Raw genomic sequence first — 20,552 nt, 5'->3', positions numbered from 1 at the left:
TCCCTTTATTACTGCCGGCCTCTGCAATATGAACACAGACGCATTACAGGCTCTTTGTCAAAGGTGTGGACACACGCTGAATACAATCATAGAGGTGTGGACACACGCAAAGACCAATTAATGCTCGGATCGTGCTGAAATAGAAAAGTTTACAGGCCTCTGTGATTTTCTTTTTTCCTTTTAAAATCTTTGTGTTTTCAAGGTTTCACAGCAATTATTTCTCTGGCATAAGTGAGTGGTTTGTACGTGTTAGCTGCAGGTAACAACAAATAGGTGATGGTGAGGTTTGATTTCAAAACATCAGATGTTCATCTCCCTGCCTTAAATTTGCATGAGCAGGTGAAGTCAAATAAACGCTCTAATAGCCCTCACTAAATGCACTTTAGGGTTGCACATCTCTCTGTGATAAACGATTCGATATGCATCTAGATACACAGGTTACGATTCGATTCAAAAACGATATCCTTTTATTACAGACCGATTCGATACTAATCGATTTCATACAGTGTAAGAACGATAACCGGGTTACAGGCCGGAGTCAGTTATAGTTGAACCCGCTGACACAGTGAAGGTCATTAAATAATCTATAAAATAATAAGGCGGTTGTTGTGAGCGGATGACAGGCTGGTGACCTGCAGTCAGGATGAGACACTGCTGCTCACACATCACAGAAACGATCCCAAAGAAGCTCAATGACTTAAATTAAAAGACCTGAAGAAACTGTTACAGAGGAAGCTATGAAAAATCCAGTTATGCGGCGAATGTATCGATTAAAAACAATTACATTCCTGAAAAAAGTGTAAGAAGTAACGAATAAATTCGGCAAAAAAAAAAAAAAAAAACACACAAAATGAATGTATCTTGGTTTGTGTAGAAGAAAACTCGCCTTTGTGTCGTTTATTCACTTTTCACACTAACTTGTTCTCGTCCTGACGTCACTAGCAGTAACCTAGCAACCATGCTCGTTCCTGAGACACAGTGTGACCGCGGATAGAGTGCACGTACACAGTAGTGACGTCACTCAGAGAAAAAAGACTTTTCTGGGCTTTGAAAAACTTTTACACAGATGAAAACCCCATGCCTTAAAAATATACATTAGAAAGATTGATATTTGGCTGTGTGCACAGCTGGAGGAGTCCTGTTAACAGTTTTACAGGCCTCTCTTTTACTATTGCCATCAATGGGAAAATGCTTTTTGGGCCGCAGGGGATTTTTCGCTGCAATACCACGAGTGGCCCCTGGGAAATATTGGCTGCGAGGCTGAGCGGCGGCGCTGTGTCCAGGTCTTATAATACATCCATGGTCGTCCCTTGTTTATCACTCATGCTAATACCAGCTAGGCAGCTACGGCGTTTCGCGGGCAGCCTCAGCTCTCGCGTTGTTTTAGAGACCTGGCGCGTGTGTAATGCCGCCAACCGATTCAAAGTCTCGCGATACCCGATCCATGACTCTATAACCGATTCATCTAGGAATTCATTGATAATTCGTAACGATTGAGGAGGCTGCTACCGATGCAGCCGTATCTCTCACTTGTTGAACCGAATATCCGGTCACATCGGTTTATCATTCACAACCCTAATGCACTTCATTCATGAAGAGGTGAGGCAGACCAACGAGGAAGATTTTTGACTTCTATTTACCACCTTTTTGAAGATTTACGTCCTCAGCAGGAACCAATGGGCTCGGTGCCAGAGACAGACTAGCACATAAGCAGTTGGCAGAGAAAGGAGGAGTTGCTGCAAGTTTTGGAAGTTTAGCATTTGTGCCACCTGTAGGCAATGACAGGCACTTTTTTCTGTCCTTTGTCAACAAGCTGCTGCACCTCTGAACTAGAATGATATATTTAGAATGATATATATGATATAAAACACCACTAACCTCCAGTATTAGATCATCAAAAAAATAATAATAATAATAAGTGAGCTTGCTTGTACATTAAAGTGATAAATAATTTGACATTGTGTTGTGTGCAGAACTTAGCTATAGTCAGTGTATTACCTGCAGAGTGGCATGCTCCCAGTTTAGAGAAGCAACAGGAGCCGAGAGATGTGACACTTCCACTGATATTAGCCTTTTTCTGTGGGCGTCCTTTCAGTGGTTAAAACGTGTTTTTGCAGCTGTCCCTGTCCACAGCAGCTCATCACTCAGCTCCTGCTGCTTCTCTAAACTGGAGCTGGTCTGAATCCATAGCAGGTAAAACACTGGCTATAGATAAGCTCCTCACGCAACCCCATGTCAAGTAACCTGGACTATCACTTTAAGGTCTTTCAGGTTCGATTGCACCAGGTGACTATTTCACGAGAGAGCTCTACTGTTATATGTCAGATATTTAGCACCAAGGACACATCTTACAGTGGTTTCTGAAAATTGATATTTTTCTTTTATGTTCACATGAGATTTCTTCAAACTGAAGACCATGAGCTTCAGACAGGAGTGCATTAGATTGTCCAGGTGTACCTAATATACTGTTAAATGAAGCATTGCATGTGCAGTTCAGGCAGCACATTCCTTCCTGATAAACAACAGAAAGTGTCACCTTATGTTGTAGTCAGTCTCTCTTTGTTCAACCAAACTGTTCATTACAACAGACCATGAAGATCACGAGGTGGAGGACGCAGGCAGGAGACACAGGCACTGGGAGCTTGCTAACTGGTCTCAAGTGGGTGTTTTTGTGTCAGGGCTCCAGTAGCAGTTAATACAGTTTAATACTTTTCCGGGGCCACTAAGCTGTTAACACTAGAACGGCTGTTGCAGTTACTTTGACCACTTTGAAACTTACATGTGTAATAACTTTGGTAAATGAAAAAATACAAAAAAATTGCCCATGTTTTCATTTAAAAATCATTTTCAGATAGATATGAAAATGAAAACTGGGTCACGGAGTAGGTCCCCAGGTAGAGCACATACCATGAAGGCTCAGTCCTTTTCTGCAGTGGCCCCAGGTGCTTTGATGCATGTCTCCCCCTCTCCCTCCCCCCCCAGCTTTCCTGTCCCTCTCTCTTATTACAGCTATAGACAAAAAAATGCCCAAAAAAATAACTTAAACTAAACTGCACTAACAAATATCTCAACAATGTTTTATTATCAAATAAGATACTTTTAATCATTATGTTCTTATTCTTTTGTCTCTATCAAAAATACTAGTTTGAATATGTGCCGTTAACTGCTGTTTAGGCCACTATATGCAAATATATGAGTATTGATGAGGAAACATGTTAAAATGTACATTTTGGCTTTATTTCGGGTTTTTTTTTTTTTAAAGGTATCCTAACAAAATAAATACATTAATATTTCAACAGGATATTTGTAATGAGAGATCATAGTTTGGAGTCTAGTGGTCAAAATGACAGCTTACAGCTGTTCTAGTGGGTATGGAATTCCAGAGCGTGTAGTCTTAAGTGGCCTACCTCAGTGTTTTATGACGACATGACGGGGGGGGGGGGGGGGGGGGGCATGAGCATGTGTTTCCCTGGAGGTCTCAGAAGACTGAAGGAAAAAACCTAAAGTGAACATGAAAATAGCTTTTCATGTGACCTGCAAGGTAAATGAGTGAATAAGAGACACAGTGCTACTGAGCCTGTTTTCTTTAATTGACATGCATGCGTGTAAGGGAAATTACACACCAATCAGTGGTGTGTAGCTTGATGTTTAATGCATGAGACAGACAGACATAAAGAGTTTAGGAGCTGTATCTGTCTCTTAGTTCTTCAAAAGGAAATGCAGCTGCAGTTTGTAACTAGTGGGAAGATAATGAGCTGATTACCATATTCTGTGGCCAGGAGCAGTTAATGATGTGGTCAACAGAAGAAAACATAAAAACACAGGATTTGTTAATCTACCTGTCTGTGTATCTACCTGCAGCCATGCGTCCAAGAAATTACATTTCTATACAAGTCAACTGCAACACACACTGTATGTTTTGTAAAAAACTGGATTATGTTCGTTTTTTTTTTTTTTTTATGAATAAATAAATACATTTATGAACAGCAGCGGAGTCACAAGGAGGAGGTGGTTGGGGTGGTTCGTGTCTGTCACACCAGAGACCACCCTGTGGTTCCGGTTTGTGAAGGATGATGGTTTAGGTTACATGTAAATAAACAGGTGGTGTCTGAACTGTGACCGAGATCTTTTAACGTACCTGAACCAGGACCTGTGAGAGTCTGAGCAGAGCCATGACGCAGTGTCATAAAGCTGGAGTCACGACAGGTGGAGCCTGTGCTGTGAGAGCTGATATTTAGGACAACAAACATTGTTCTGTATATTTTACTGATTCACTCAGTCTCAGTGTATTTGTTACTTCCCAAATATGTAAATGAACAAAAAATCCTCATTATGTTCTGATCACAATTACGTTTCGTACAAAACAAATTTGTTGTTGCAGTTTAGCTGTTTGCAAGTGGAATCTTTAGGACACAGCGCCGTTATCTGTCATGGAAATTTCCATTGTCTGCCTACCTGCCTGTCCATCTGTCTACCTGTGTTGTGTAGGTATGCAGGGTGCTGAACATACGTTCAAGGGACAGAACACACACACACTCCACACAGCAGGACACACACACACACACACACACACACACACATCCTTGTTGAGGAAAGGTCAGTCTGGCTGTGCGGTTGGACATTGGACAGTGCCTGACAGGTGTCACACAGCACCAGGTGACACACCTTGTTTTGTTCCCACTGGTGCAGCTTGACTGCATCCCCCAGACCTCACGAAAACAGTGATGCCGACAGACACACACAAACATACAAACACACAAATACACACAAAGAGGCACACACACATTTAATCATCCTTATGTACACAGACCTACACTGACAATGTGTTGGTTTACCAGGTGTGTGGCTGTCTGCTGGTGTGTGTGTGTGTGTGTGTGTGTGTGTGTGTGTGAGGTGTTTGCAAAAACAGATCCATTAAAAAACAAATCATTTTACAGGTGTTTTATCTTTGTGGATGATGATGGAGGAGACAGAACAACTTCAAAAGGTTCACCATTAAAACTCTGATTAACCAGCATAGGAGGAATACGCTCATGTTTGGGATTTGGGATCAGGTTCTTCTATGAGCACCTTTAATATCCTTAGTTTTATTGTACAATATCTTAAAATAAACATATTTTTCAATATCAAGAGGTCTGGATTATTCTAGCTTTACATAAAATACATAAACACCCTTAGCACTAGAAATATTCTTAACATTATATAACACTAACTTTAGTTGTTGTCAAGGCCTCTTAATGTGAAAAAATCTGAGAAATCCTTAGGATGTCAAAACAGCAGTTTTCATGCTTTAAAAAGTACTCTAAACATTTTTCTCTTTAATCTTAAACCTAAACTTAAACAAGCAGCAAATATTCTGACATCAAGGCATGTTAAGCCTATCCCAGCCATTACTTCAAAATAAAAGCCCTGGTTGATTAGCAAGGTCCTAACTCTGCAGCTGATAACTGGAATGACTCACTGTATGAGAACAGATCATAAAGGTGCAAACAAAGACTCTTTCCCAGAATACTTTGTGTTTGGTCATCATGTTCTGTGCACAACCACAATCATATTGAGTGATGCAAACGCAAACACAGTGATGTACTGTTCATATATTTGTGTTCATGAGAAATACAAACTGAGGAATTTCAGATGTAAATTTGACTGGACGTTGTAATATTTACTAACATTATTACCGTCTTTAATCAAATAAAAATAAAAATGGATGTTTATAGAGAAATAAAAAGACCTGAAACATAGCACTGTGTGAGTGGTATGATCCTGTGACAGGGCAAGACCGGAGAAGGAGAAGAGAAAAGAGGAAAGGGGAACAGAAAGGGAGGAAGAGAGAGAAGAGGAGGAAAAAAGAAAAGAAATGTAAGGAAAAAGAAAAGAGAGAAGTGTGGCAGGTAAATGAATAATATGTAGAATAGAAGTGCAAAGAAGAGGAGAAGAAAAGACAAAACAAGTGTAAATGAGAAGTAAAGAAGAGGAGATGAGTAGGAAGAGGAAGAGGAGAAGAGAAATGGAGGAAGGAGAAGAGAAGAAGGAGAAAAGAGAAGGGATATCTTAAAAAGAGAGGACTGCAAAGATTAGAAGAACAGAAGAGACAGAAAAAGAAGTATAGAGAAGTGAGGTAGAAGAAGAAGAAGACAAGGAAAACGACAAAAGAGAAGTGTAAAAACTTGGACAACGAGAGACAAGGACAGAATGGAGAAGAGAGGTAAGAACAGAGGAGGTGGAGAAGGAGAAAATAGAAGAGATGAAGAGAAGAGAAGCCGAGACAAAAATAGAGTGTGTGCAGTGAGCTGTCAGCTGTGTAAGTGTAGTGAATTCAGCCGGATACATCAGTCCAGGTGTTGTTATTGGCCTCAAGCAAACCACCCCCAACACACACACACACACCAAGCTCCCCCACCAATCCCCTCAAGTTTGTGCTGACTGAAAGGAAAAGTTCTCCATTAAATTACAATGAGGCCACCCTGAGGGGATGACCCTCCACTGATGGATTAACACACTTTACACACTCACAACATCACCAACAGACACACATTGACTTACATGTAAACAAGTACACACAGAAATGCAGCAAAAATATGCACACACACGTAGACCTCCTCCTGTTCCCTTCACCTCCAGCTTATCATCAAACACATCATGCTACTCAGGGAGGGTATAAAGGGGCTTTCATGGAGGAAGGGAGAGACAGAGAGCATTCTTGGTACCATTGGCAACGTCGGCCTTTACTTTAGTGTCAATTAAGAAAAGTTGCACAGTTCCACTTGAAAGAGAGGGAGAGAGAGAATAAAGACAGCAGCAAAGACAGAAAGAGGCCAATTTCCTAACCCATCCCTACCCACTAAAGACGGATTTAGTTTTCTGCACAGCAGTGGAGCCTCTGCAGGCTGAGCTGCACAGCTGACACACAAACATGACAGCTCATCACGTACAGTCATGATAGGACATTCAAACATTATACTCACATGTGACAGTTTAACATGACTGGCAAATGGCAAAGACATGACTCTGCACACAAACTGTTGACAGGCTCTTGAGAAATCAGTATTCATCACTGGAAACAGGGGAACTGAGGGCAGGGGTCACTTTGTTACATGTGAGCCTCACATGTTTGGATATTTTGTGAAAAGCCCATAGAGTGGGCTGCTCCGCTGTCATCATCTTGGCATTCTGCTGAACTCTAATCTCTAATCCAAAAACGGGTAAAGAGGTGGGGCGCGTGTGGAGCTGAGACTTCGGTGCATGTCACTTTGTGTCAGTCTATGGGGACTGACTCACTGTTGGAGCCAGACTCTAGTGGTCATTAGAGGAACTGCAGTTTTTGCCAAGTGGAAAAACCTCGGTGAAAAGTAAGAAAAATGTATCAATTGCTGATGTGAAAAAGCAAGATGGACTATTTCCCCCATGATACGAAAGGGTGATATTTGTCAGTCAGTATTCATGAACACTCCTTTCAGTGAGAGTCTCTGTATGTTCTTGGAGGTGTCTCACCGACAGCCACATTTTAATATTTCCTGTGAGTCACTCCGCCATTTCCTTTTTGCATTGCATTGTGGTATCAGGTATGCAGACTGACATATTTGGAATGCTCACACTGGAAAGTGACATAATAAAATAAAAACATGCTCAGAATTCATTTTTGCAGAATGGACATGGGACAAAGCATCGGACACGCTAACATCAAAATGAAGGGAGCTGCTGCAAAGGAGGAGGTGATCATTTGCCGACCAACACATACTTGTTAAAACCAGAGCTGTCCATTCAGGAAAGATGCAATGTGTGTAAGCGTGTAACTAAACCATCAGCTCAGACAGACCGGCGAGACATTTCTCTCTGGAGAGACACCTGATTCTGTCACTGCTCACTTACATAACGTACACAAGGTAGGGGGAAATGAATCAGCAGAAAAAGGCTGAAAAACAAGAGAAACAATAAACTGATGGGACATGAGAAGAAAACAGTCTCTCCAAGGAAGCTGTGTTCTTGTTTTGAGTACAAGGCTGTTGTTCTATTGTGATGTTTTGGGCAGCAGGGAGCGTCACTCAGCCGGAAGCTCTCAGGTAAAATCTCAGTGACAGCAGCAGCTGCTCTGATGAAGTGTCCTTGAGCAAGACACTGAGGGGAACTCAGGCAGTAGTGTCACAGCTTTTTTTTCTGATTCACTTACTAAAAGTGAGTACAGTCTACTTACATTTAGAATTTGCTATGGAATCGTGCACATTGAAAAGCAACTTTAACCTTAGGAACCTGCTCTATATCTACACTGAATAACACTAAGAAAACAGGATGAAGACCTCAGTGGCAAACCTTTATCAATCCACAGTGAACGTCTTCACACAGTTTTAGATATTTGGAAGTGAAATGTATTTTTTATGACAATAAGCTTGTCAGCATTTAGAGTTCAGTGTGAATGGATGACATGTAACTGCTGGATCTGATAATCACTGTATGCAAACAATGATCAAACCGTATGGGAGACAGATGATCAGACTGATTCAACACTTCATTCTTCTGTCTATGTTTCATGAGAAACCAAAGTGTCACAGTATGTCCTTACTCAAACTGTTACTACTGAAAATACAACCAGTCCTCCAACCTGAGCAACTAGCAACCCTCTGGTACGACCCATAGGAGTGTCTCCTGAAACAGAGCCCCTACAGGTGTACTGGACCTTGGTTGTCATGGTTACAATAATAGAAATGTGGACTGTAACAACCATTGTCACCATGGTTACTATAATAGCAGTCATGTCTTGGTTAGGTTTAGGAAAAGATGGTGATTTAGTGATAAGTACGTCCTCAACATTAGACAATCTTTGTTGTCATGGTTACAACAATAACAACAAACAGTCATGGATAATAGAAACAACATAAACTGCTCCTGTCACATGGGAATCGAACACCGCTCTCCTGGGTCATATTCATCCATCCACCCCAACCTCCTCCTGACGTGGACGTCGCTCTATAAACTACGTCACCGCACTTTTCCCTTTGCTCCTGTCATCATTACTACAACCACTAGATGTCGCCTAGCAACAAAACCTAACTATGGGTCATAATAACCTGCTGACAGACGACTTGTGGCCTGTATATGACAGGAGGACAGTCTCTGAAAATAACAATTTGAAAATGATTTATATACTCGTATGGTTAATATCCAAGCGAGCCCGAAGACCTATTGACTTTTAAACAATACCGTCTACTCAGTTATTCCAAAGCACGGCTCCAATGGTGTCAAAATCTCTTCCTAAAAGGCAAAGGGGGAGAAATCTGTGGGCCATTTCATATGACCAATGATTCCCTTTAGAAAGGAATGAGACACAGCAGAGCAAGTGACAGAGATGGATGTGTCATAACCCTAACCTCCACCAAAGTGTTTCTGTTCCCTAACCTAGCTGAACCCAGGATTCCTGCGTCAGTCCTGCTCTTTCTGTGCCACCATCCATCCTGAATGCCTCCCCATCACTTCTGTGTAGTACAAGAAAATTGCATTTCTTCCTGTGACACAATTTCCCATCAGACATAAACCTGAATATTAACATTGTTTCTTGGAGACAGGGCTGAGCAGATATTTCCCTTTCTGACAGCCTTAATTTATGGAGGACATTATCACGCTTGTGTTTTTGTGCTGTCAAACAATAACTGTGTCTGTAACAAAGCTTTTCAATTTGTTGCTGAGGAAATGTAAACACTACTGAGGAAAAGGATTTTTTACTCCATGATTTAGCTCCTGAGTTTATATCAGGGGATTTTAATCTGGTGTCCAGTGATGTCTCTGACTATGCATTTGTCTTCAGTCCGATCTGGTTTGTTCTACACATTCATTTCCCTGCCATCTGGTTGGAAGCAGTGAGAAATATAGAGTGAAAATAATCACTGCTCCTCCATATCTCTGTAGACAATTGTTTAACAGAGGAGTGAGGTGCTGTGGAGATATGGAGAGGGAGAATACGAAGGAAACACATCTTGATAATAAAAAGTCTCACTCTTCTATTGTTCTTCCAAGAGCTGTGAAATCAAAACCCTGAGAATACCTGCACTAATAACAGTCTTTACAAATTTATTGTCTCCATCGCGTTTATTAAATCCTCCTTCATTTTTATACAGCTTCTCTCTCTCTCTCTCTCTCTTTACATCTCCTCTATTCATTCGTTTATTTGTCCCCTGTGGTTTCAGTTCGAAACAAGTGGAGCTGATCATCCCTTACACGCTTTAGGTCTCCGAGCGCTGGTTTCCATTAGCAGCGAGCTAAAGTCTGTCACAGACTGAGAGGCTTTTGTTCAGCACGCCTGCTCATTGCTATCGTTCAACGCAGGGACTTCTATCTGCAGCCGAAACCCTCTAAAGCTCCGCAGTGAGGAGGCTTCTCTAATGTGGCAACATGATGCTGGAAAGAATAGATCTGAATAGATTCAAAATAATGAGAATGGGGAATACAGACTACAAAACATATGTATCACACACAGAGATATGGTTCAAAGAGTTATTCCTGGAACAACCCTGTTGTTGGTCTAAGCCTCTGAAGATGAAACGGCAAAACGTGAAAATCGTGACTCATCAACAAGCTTTTAAAGTGAAGAACAGACTTTCTTATGTAGAGATATTGAAACTTTTCCAACTTGTGTGAGCACGCACAAAGTAGTAAAAGAGCTATTTTTGGTATTTCAGAGTCTCAAAGTTTTTACTGTTTCTGTGTAACAGGGCTGATTTAAGGAGGTCAAGAGGAATTAAATACTACCTGATCTCGAAATCACAGGTGTTTCAAATTACTACTGCTACTTTCCAGTCCACTTTTTTGTGGGTCTTTATGGTTGGAGTGGTTGGAGTCTTTTTTCTATGATCATTAACTAATAACAAATCTCTTTTTTACTCCTTTCATTCCCTATGTGAGAACTTAAGTTGATTAAAGCTACTTGTAATTGTTGTGTAGCCGCTAAGGGACACATAATTCCCAAAACTATCTGCTTATCAAGTTGGTAGAAAACAACTGCTCACTTCACATCCAGCAGCCACAGAACAGTGCTATCATTCCAGTGGAGATGTGTTTGTGTCCATCTGATGAATGGAAGTCCAATAATCACTCTTTTTTTGCTCTGTGTTTTTTTTTTCTTTTTTCTTTGCCTCCACCAAATCCCAAAAGAAAAAACTCTGGCTCTGGTTCTTGAGCTGCTAAATGATCCGCCATGTTCACCAACTGCTCTCTGACCGAGCCCTCCTGCTGTTTGCTGCTGAGCAGGTAGTGGACAGTGGCTTCATCAGAGCTTGACTGATGGTTGAAGAGACTGAAGCAACTAAAGCGATGAGTTGATGCTCTGCACAGCCGAGTTGATTACTACTTTTCAGTGAGATCTTTATTCCAGGCAAAACTGTTCTGGTTGCAAGTAGTCCTTGATTTCTGGATGTTTTAGGTGCTATTTAAAGATGCTGTCAAAGGTTAGGTAATTACAGCTTTTCTTAATTGCTTTGATGCAGTTCATTCAACATCATCCTCACATCTCTGAATGCAGTTCTCAGAGCAGTCCATCATTTCCCCACATACATTAGCATTTCTGATTGTGCTGATTCATTTCTCCTCTGACTCTGACGACTCATGACAACGATTAGTATGTTCATCAGACAGAATGACAGACCCCTCCCTCACCTCGAAACTGTCCTGCATTGAATCAGTGTTTTCAATCAAAGCACATTGAACCTTTTCTTCAACTATGTATGACAGAGCGAGGCCACACGCTGGCAGTGGTAGGCAGTACAGAAACTTGCCCTTCAGTTGACAACAAATGCAATCACGTGCTGTCAGAACAGGATCAGTAGAAACAAAGAGAAATGTTCTCAATCTTGTATCACAAGTGCATGTGTAAGTGACACTGCAGTACTGTAATTGCACACAACATCTCTACATTACATGTTTTGCAGTACACTTTTTTTTAAAGTCTACTGTTAGAAAAAAGTTCAGGGTTTTATTAAAATATCCAAGCATTTGTAAGTCCTAAAGCACTGGTGACAATGTTGAAGTGACTGACTGACTTTGCATGTTTCAGTGCATGTGAGGAAGGTTTTGATTGTTTTAGTGGCTTTTGCACAGGTGATTTAGTGTTCATGGAACCACATTAAGAGTTGTGAGAATTATGTTTCTAAATTGTGTCTGAAACCATTTCACATGGGTAGGGAAAAGCCATGCTAATGACCAAACTATAAAAATATTCAACTGACTGATGTGTGAGGAGGATTATGAACCTGCAGCATTACACTAAAGGCAAATAAACAACTAAACTTTTCACATTACTTCCTGCAATGACAGAAGCTGAAACATTCTCAAAACAGAAACTAACATGCCATTTCTCTCAGCCAATATTTGAAAACGCTTTTCTTCTATAAGTATTCCATCAAGTTTGACATGACATTCAGAACAATGATAGAACAGTGTTCTTTTAATTTTGGAGCTTCACAGGAATCCCCAACAATGGCCGAGTGTGTAAAGATTCCCCTTACAAAGGGAGACTACTTTAATGCAGCTGAAAACCCGTTCACTCAGCAATGAGGGCAGTGATTTTGTTCTGTGAATTGAGCAATTTGCAAAGTCAAATTATCATTTGTGGATATTGTCTGAATGTGCGGCTCCTCTCTGGGGAGCAGATTCAGTCTGCATCCAAATTGTTTACCAAGAGAAAAGCAATCATAACATTAAAAATGAAGCCTGTGATACATTACACATGATGTGAGATGGAGAAATCAAATCCTCACTAGAACCTCTTAGAACAACAAATAGAACAATAGATAGAACGATAGAATAAAAAGAATGACAGATGGATGGATGGATGGATAGCTAGAAAGTCAAAGATCTGTTCATTAAATCTGTGTTAATCATGAGTGTTTTCCCTGAAAATAACAACACAGCGCTTACTGTTACACAGTCACTCACTTTAATCTTTCTGGTTTTTATCAGTGTATACTGTCTCTCCTCACGTCTGTGGCCATTTCACAAGGCTCACTGCTGCCTGTAGCATTCTGATTGAGGTGATATCATTAAAACAGAAAGAATTATTTTCTAAATGTTAATGTCTCCAAAAGCAAAATAGGTGCAAATAGAAAATGAAATACAAAACAGAAAAATCAAACCAGATAACTGGTGCCTAAATGTAGGGATGCACCGTCATGATACTCAAATCCTTACGTGAAAAGGACAAATAGATTCACATTAAACAAATGATGGTCATACAGGTGTTCATACACAGTTCATACGCTTGTCCTGTTGCAGTCTAATATAAAAAGTATTTCTTCCCACCTGAAAGATTTCATAGATAATCCAATTCAACAGTCCACTGTAGGTATTTCTGATTTTAATGGTTTTCTGCCGCAAGCGCATAAGTGGTAACGTTTTCTGGTGGCAGGGGTCAGTTCTAATGGAAGGTCCACCTCAAGTACTTTTTGCAAAACTTCCACCTTTCCACCACAAAGAATTGGTAACGGACAAGAGCAGAATATATGATAATGATTTGCCTCAGAGAAACCACGCTGCCTCCAGCAGTTGGAAGATTTGGTAAAATGACTCCTTTGTGCTGGAGTGATGAAGTACCTAATGAGGTTTTTCATTTCCTCCATACATAAAGCTGAGCTTGAAGTTCTCCATTGTGGCTCACATAAAGTCTCCCATTTCTCTTCCATTACACTTTGGTTCCCTTTCCCATTTTTCATCTTTTACATACAATGAATTTCTGAAGAATTTCTGAAAACATAAGCCTCTATGAAGACTTTTAGTAGAATACTATCCAAATACTTTGCTTATGTACCTTCACTATGTGCTCATTGTAGTGCTAAATCTGTAAAAAATCGTCTAAAAAAATCACAATCTTTCATCATCATCATCATCATCATCATCATCTTTTTTCAAGCCATGCTACATCTTCAGATTTTGAAAACTCTAGACCCCTGATGTAAAAAGGTGCAGTATGCTGTTAAGCCTTGAGCCATCCACCCATTAAAAATGACATCAAATCTTTTAAGGTACAAAACCTTGATCAAATGCACACCACCTCAAAAACTTTGATAGCCTCTTTCAAATTATTTTGGGATATTATCTTGCTCCATATTTTCAGTGGCAAAGAAATCCATGGATTTCCCGAATCAGTGAAGTTATTTAACAAATCCTTTTCCCCAATTACAGCTTGAATTGGATGCTCCTCTGTTATAGCCACCTCATCTCCTTCCACCTAGCTAAATAACCAGGATTACACCAGTAAGTTCAAGCTCTTAATTGAGCTGCAATATAGTGATCTTTTAAACATGGGAGTGCAGCCCCTCCTTAGTTTTTTCCCAGCTGTAGACTTTGATATCTCACTCTAGGCCTTCACTCTTGCCTAATGTTGTTGGTCAGGTAGAGCTAGTGGAAGTGAATGAAAGAGATACTGCAGCTTTCATTTTGACCAATTCAATTTGAGACCCAGCATTAAGACGTGGTATCAGGACCCATCTCCTCACGTCTTCCCTGATCTTTTGGTTCAGGGGGAGGAAGTTGATGGAGTGCAATTTTGTCAAATCCAAATTCTGATTCCAATCAAAACTGAAGCTTTGTTTTTCAAGTGGGTTAATTAAAACAGAGGATTTGTGTTTTTAAATCGTTCTGCCCATGAAGAGAGAAGGAACCATATTGTTCTAGAAAGGAAAACAACTGTGTAAGTCAATGTTCTGGGTTGGACACATATACTAATATGTTGTCCGCAAATAAGGAAATGTTTGTTCTCCCTTCATCCAACAACCTGATTATTATGCTAATGCACACTTCAAACAAGACTGGCGCATTTTAAATTGCACAACTACCAGCAAAGCCCGACCTTTCCTGCTTTCCTTCATGCAAAGTCATCTCATACTGATACCGTACAGATAGAAGTAAATTATTTGATAGATTCCCACCCCCTCCCCTATTCCAGACTGGACTCTACCCCTGTGGTCAAACTACCAAACTAGCTTTAATGAAAACTGGCCAGTCATGATAGGCAGCCGATCAATCGGGGCATTCCTAATGAAAACCAAAAGTTTCCAAAACTCTGTATAAAAATGACCATTTGATTTGGTTTGTTATATGGCTTATTACATGTAAGGTCCATCTGATATTGTGGTTAAGAGTCACTCTGTTTATAAAATATGTGTAAAGATTGAGTAATCCTGGTTTCACACACAAACTGGTCTGAAGTTGCCATGTTTCAATTTTTTCCTTTCGCTCTTTTAGAATCAGTGAAATTACTGCTTCCCTCCAGGTTGCTCTCCTAGGACCCAGTTAAAGGTGGACTGCAGTACAGGGATCAGTGAGTCCTTCATTACTTCGTAATATTCCGAAGGGAATCTGTCTGGGCCTGGGGCCTTGTTCGATTTGAGATGAGCTATAGCTGTGCTAATTTTAGTCTGTGAGATTTCAGCTGATTCCATCTGATTACTCTGCTCGCTAGTTCATTTAGGAAGGTGAACTGTCTTGGAGAGATTCTCCAATTTTACTCAAAGTGAAGTTGGGAATATAAATTCTGATAAAATGTTTCAAGACAACTTTGTAAATCTTTTTCGTTTATGGTGCATGATGTTAGTCAGAATGCTCTTAATCTTATGACTTGAATTCACCTTCAGTGGCTGACTGCTGTATGAGGCTCAGGTCCACTTTGTCTGCCTGTTCCCCATTAAGGTCCATCTGCATGTCATTATTCTCCTTGGCACTGCTAGCTGGGGAGGCTTGGCTGGCTCTGTCTCCCCTGAATAACTCGCACTGACTTCTTGTTCTTTCCTCTGTGGGCTACTTCTAGTGTCAGGAACACATTTCATATGTTTTCATCTCCTTGTTTGCTAACCCTGAAGTCCAGCCATGGTTAGTTTTCATCGCCTACAAAAGCCTAGTTATTTCTGAGCAGCTGAGCTGATGCCCTGATCTGCTTTACACCTTCTGCTGCTGCTGCAGATAGTCACACTACTGTTGACTCTGCTTTAAGAGGCAGCAGAAATGTTTGTCCTCTGCTTGAAACAGATGTGTCCACGCTCACTGGGAGAGTTAAATATACCAGTACACAGGCATATAGCAGATGCACGGAGGACAGAGACAAAGCAATGGACAGGAAGGCATGAGGATACTCCTGAACCCATATTCATATATTGCACACAGGCTTGGATTTGGACCCAAGTGAATCAAATCAGCTGTGAGGCCATTACAGCTGTACTACAGAAGACACTGAGCTGTAACACACAGCAAATTTCAAAGCAGCTGGACTCAGGTGAGATTTCTTTGTCTGCACTTCACATCTAAGTTCTAAATTAATCTGAATTCATTCGCCATTGGGTAAAATCACAAAGGTTTAATATGTTGGAGATTTTTTTTACAATTTCTGTAGAATACATGTGGAGCTTCTTCATGTTGTTACCATGTGTACCCTGCTCAAACCGACTTGGATTAGAACTGCACCACATCTCTAATTACCTCCTATACTAACTGTATAGTGGCTTGAAGGTATAATCCGTAACCTTTCCATATGTTTAAAAATAACTACACCTACATTTTTTGAGTTGAGTACTTCCATTATCCCCAATGTGTCTAGCAATTTTCAAATGTAGAGAAATCTGTGATTTAAACATGGTGACACTCTGATTTGGTTTATTCAGTGTTTCTACCTGTTTCTAATCCTCTGGTCCGTTTGTTTTGGTGAGGAGGAGACCGGTAAAAACTTCCTTAACAACACTGAAGGAATCTGCACCAGGAAAAGCTCACGACAATCACGACAACTCCCATTATGCCACGCTACTTCACAATGTCTTTTGTTTTTGTTTTGACTGAGAGACCCCTAGTTGCTGAAGTTACATACTGTGCATTTAAATGTCAATGATAAGATATATATCTATAAGATATAGATTGTGTTACTAGTATAGGAGTGGTTCCACACAACAGAGTATGGAACCTAACAGCTGAAGTACAGAGTGCAGGGCTTCTGGGTGGAAACTGGGCTAAATGCTTTTTTTGAACCATAAGGATTTGTCATTATCTATATCTGATCGAGAGCAAGACAACAAACAGGAGTTTAAGGGATAAAGAGACCTATATCCACAAGGGAAAGAGATAGCTTACTCTCCTACACACACACACACACACACACACACACACACACACACACACACACACTTATCAGAGACAGCTGGTGGCCGACACTTACACAGTCCTGGCACACAGAAGATCAACATACCTGTCACACCCTCTTTGTGTACTCTGTCAGTGATTTAGCAGACACACACACACACACACACACACATGCACAGCTGTTGGTATGTTTCTGTGTTTAAGGGGGGGGGGGGGGTTCCTGGCCCCTCCCTCCCACGTGGAGGGGTGAAATCTCTGTTTTATGCTGATGACATTTGAAGAACAGCAAAAGCTGGACAGACTTAGCTGCACAATATGACTTGTAGACTGAGGGACACATCATCAAAGCAGCATCACTGAATGACTGAATGAGACAAATCACCACACAGCCTTTACATATGTGGAACACACACACACACACACACACACAAATACATGTTTTTTTTTCCATTTTCAAGTCCTTTCAGTCTATGTATTGAATCTTATTTTACTTGAGTTATATCCCCTTTTGGCTGGACCCCAACAATGGGGTCAACGAGGAATGTCCATGACTGACTGACTGACTGACTGACTGATGATGATAGCTGAGTGATCATATGTCCACCAACGGTCAGCTGAATGCCATGTGACTGAGATGGAGTTTCTGCATTGGCTGTAGCTCTTGGCACAGTTTCCATTAGGCAGCATTCACAGTCTGCAGTTTTGTTAACTTAGCAGCAGTTTGTTCCCCAGTTTGAGGCTGCGCATTGTGAGAGACAAAATAAGAGAGATATTGTGTCTCTCCTCACTTCCTCTCTGATCATATTACAGTAAACACACTGAAATCACAGCTCAGCCTTTGACTGATGTGTTTGGTGATTTTCTCAGATGACATCATGGTTGTAAAATCAGGATTTCAGCAGCAGCTAGAAGTGACTGCTGGTTAACATGACGTCTTAATGGGCCATGTTTCAGTCACCATTTCAAACTTGTTCTTGTCATGACAACAGAAACAGAAAAACATGTCAATGAGAACAGCTTCATTGTGAATCCAGCTGTATTAAAATACTGTGTGTATGTGAGCACAGAGAGGAGGAGAGAAGCAAACAGGTAAAGAGGTGGAACCAGCTGAGACTAGACTGGATGATAATGGGACACAGTGATGTCAGCTGTTTAACGATTTCAATTTCGCACATTCACACCATACACGGTCCAGACATCAGGTTTTGACCTGGTCTAGTTTCTTTTATTGTTGTCATTATTGAATGAGCATTATTCACTGACATTCATGCCAATAAAGCACAGTGAAGTTGACACTGAATTAACAGAGTGAGATAAAGGGAGCGAAATCGCTCTCATCCAGTTTGAATATTAGCAGCAAAAGTTAACTGAGCTGACAGACAGAATTTGTCTTCTCAAACATTTTCCATCACTTATGTCACAACAAAACCTTCTGTTCAGACCTTTGTTGCATCATCACACTTCTGCAGCAGTTACTCCAGCTGATACCAAACAGACCTACCTGATTTAGAGGGTTTCAGTACGTGTTAATCAAGGGCAACCAGTCAGCGGTGATGTGATGGATTTGATCCACAGCAGCCTGAAAAAGAGGAGAGATTTTTAAGAATGAAATCTTTATCACTTAATCTGATTGGAACTAACTTAGTGAAGAGATATTAGTTGTACAATAAATTCACTTGTTCGAATGACGGTATAATAAAATAATAAGACTCGTTTAGTTTAAGTATCATCTAAATAAACACACAAACAAACAACAGCTCCGCAGATTAAACCTGAATTAGGAAAAATAAAGAACAAATATAAATGTTGTTTATATACTATATATATACTTATGTATTGTACTGCATTTTCATTTTGCCCATTTCTCCAGACTGCAACACATCTGTGACAAGCCAGTGGTAACCAATGATATAGTAATGCCATTACATAAGAAGAAGCTGGTTCTTAATTACAATAAGGCCATCACTATCACTCCCAGTTTTTGTGACATTTAGTTACACTTTTTACATCAGTATGTTGAAATCATACAAAGCAGTGACGCAAGCTGGAATGGAGGTTCAGTTCCCCACAGGGACAGTCCCAGCAGTGGGATTCACTGTGGAGCAGATGTTATATAATCTCAAAATTCACATATAAAAAAACATAAAATGAAGAAAAAAAATAATAGTAACAGGTGATGATTTAGGGCAAATATGGAAACACATGGAAACACGAGACAAACACAACATCATATGAAGATCATATTTCCTGTTGGAGATGCATAGTTTCAGATGATGAACAGGACCCTGGGGGAGGATTTTTCAAATCACAGAAACTGGTCCAGTATGGAGCTAAAGAGCAAGACCTGACCGGTTCCTTCAGTCCACCACACACAGTTCTCCCTCCCACTGCTGTCAGTCAAACCACAGTCAGAGTCACACTGTGAAAACACACTTGTTTCATGGGTGAGTGGTAAAACAACGTTCAGGAAAATTTAGGTTCACATGAAACACTTCCTGTAGACAATGATCAGAGCTGTTTTTCAGACTGATTGGTTTTCATCTGAGCATCCCTCAGTTCTTGCATGGAAAAAAGTTGCAGCTATGGAATTTATTTGTTAACAGTATGATGGCACAGTATTTTAACGCATTCAAAATTCTTGATGCCTTTTTGCAATAAAGTGCAAAGATCTTCTGCAAGATTATGAATGAGGATTATAAAATTGTGAGATTTGCCTCTGATTGGAGAGAAGAGAACGTAAAACGTGAAGGATTGAAATCTAGCGTCAAATCTGATTGTCTTCACTGCGTCTCACAGTCCGGCCTGTGGACCAGACAACGTCCCTCGTCTTCACCAACTTCAACAGCAGCTGTGTGTGTGATAAAACACACAGGTTTAAATGGGTGAGTTGGGATGGTCGGGTGTCAGCACCAGAGGAAGCCTTTTGTACTGCAGGGGCCAATATGTCTGGTTAATGAGACTGTGGCTCAGACACGGACAGCACGGCCTTGTGGGAAAAAATGCTGTTGCTGCTCTAGTCTTATTAAGATGAGAGGAGAGATATGTGAGCCAGCCGTCCTCTGTCTGGAGTCTGCGTCGCTGACATTCTGGTATATTCAGCTGTAACTGGGCTTTGGGGGTTTAGTCTACAATGGGAGCCTGTGGAGGTTTCATTCTCTGATGCTGATTGGTTACTGGATGGTAACAGTGCTTGTACTATATCTTGTGTTTTTTTTTATTTTTATTTGATCTTCAACAAATGAAATAAACGTGTCAGTGCTGATTTGTTGTGCCATTCAACAGATTTTCAGATTTCTGTTATCCCTCTCTACCTGAAGTGCCGTTGTTACGACCTGCTGGAACAGTGGCTGTGGTTTTTGTTTCAGATACTTATGCAGAATGAGGTCTCCACACGGAGTGGCTCTGTGGTTGGTGAGCTCAGTTTGTTGGTCAGTGGCCTCACAAAGATGCTC

At 40.7% G+C, this 20,552-nt stretch overlaps 1 protein-coding gene across 1 annotated transcript in view; it reads right to left on the bottom strand.

The window, feature by feature from the left end:
• LOC139632286 (leucine-rich repeat and fibronectin type III domain-containing protein 1-like protein) overlaps positions 1–18,778 on the bottom strand; it is a 120,477-nt gene extending 101,699 nt beyond the window's left edge. Inside the window, exon 1 of the mRNA XM_071497156.1 lies at positions 18,602–18,778. The gene's annotated coding sequence lies outside the window, so the exon portion shown is untranslated. The remainder of the gene's footprint in view (positions 1–18,601) is intronic.
• Between the last annotated feature and the right edge of the window lie 1,774 nt (positions 18,779–20,552).

This window comes from Trachinotus anak, unplaced genomic scaffold (assembly GCF_046630095.1).
Source record: "Trachinotus anak isolate AG129_WGS33_773 ecotype Australia unplaced genomic scaffold, CSIRO_AGI_Tana_v1 ptg000014l, whole genome shotgun sequence".
NCBI classification, from domain to species: domain Eukaryota; kingdom Metazoa; phylum Chordata; class Actinopteri; order Carangiformes; family Carangidae; genus Trachinotus; species Trachinotus anak.
Note: the sequence above shows the minus strand (reverse complement) of the source record. Positions and strands in the feature narration are given on the sequence as shown.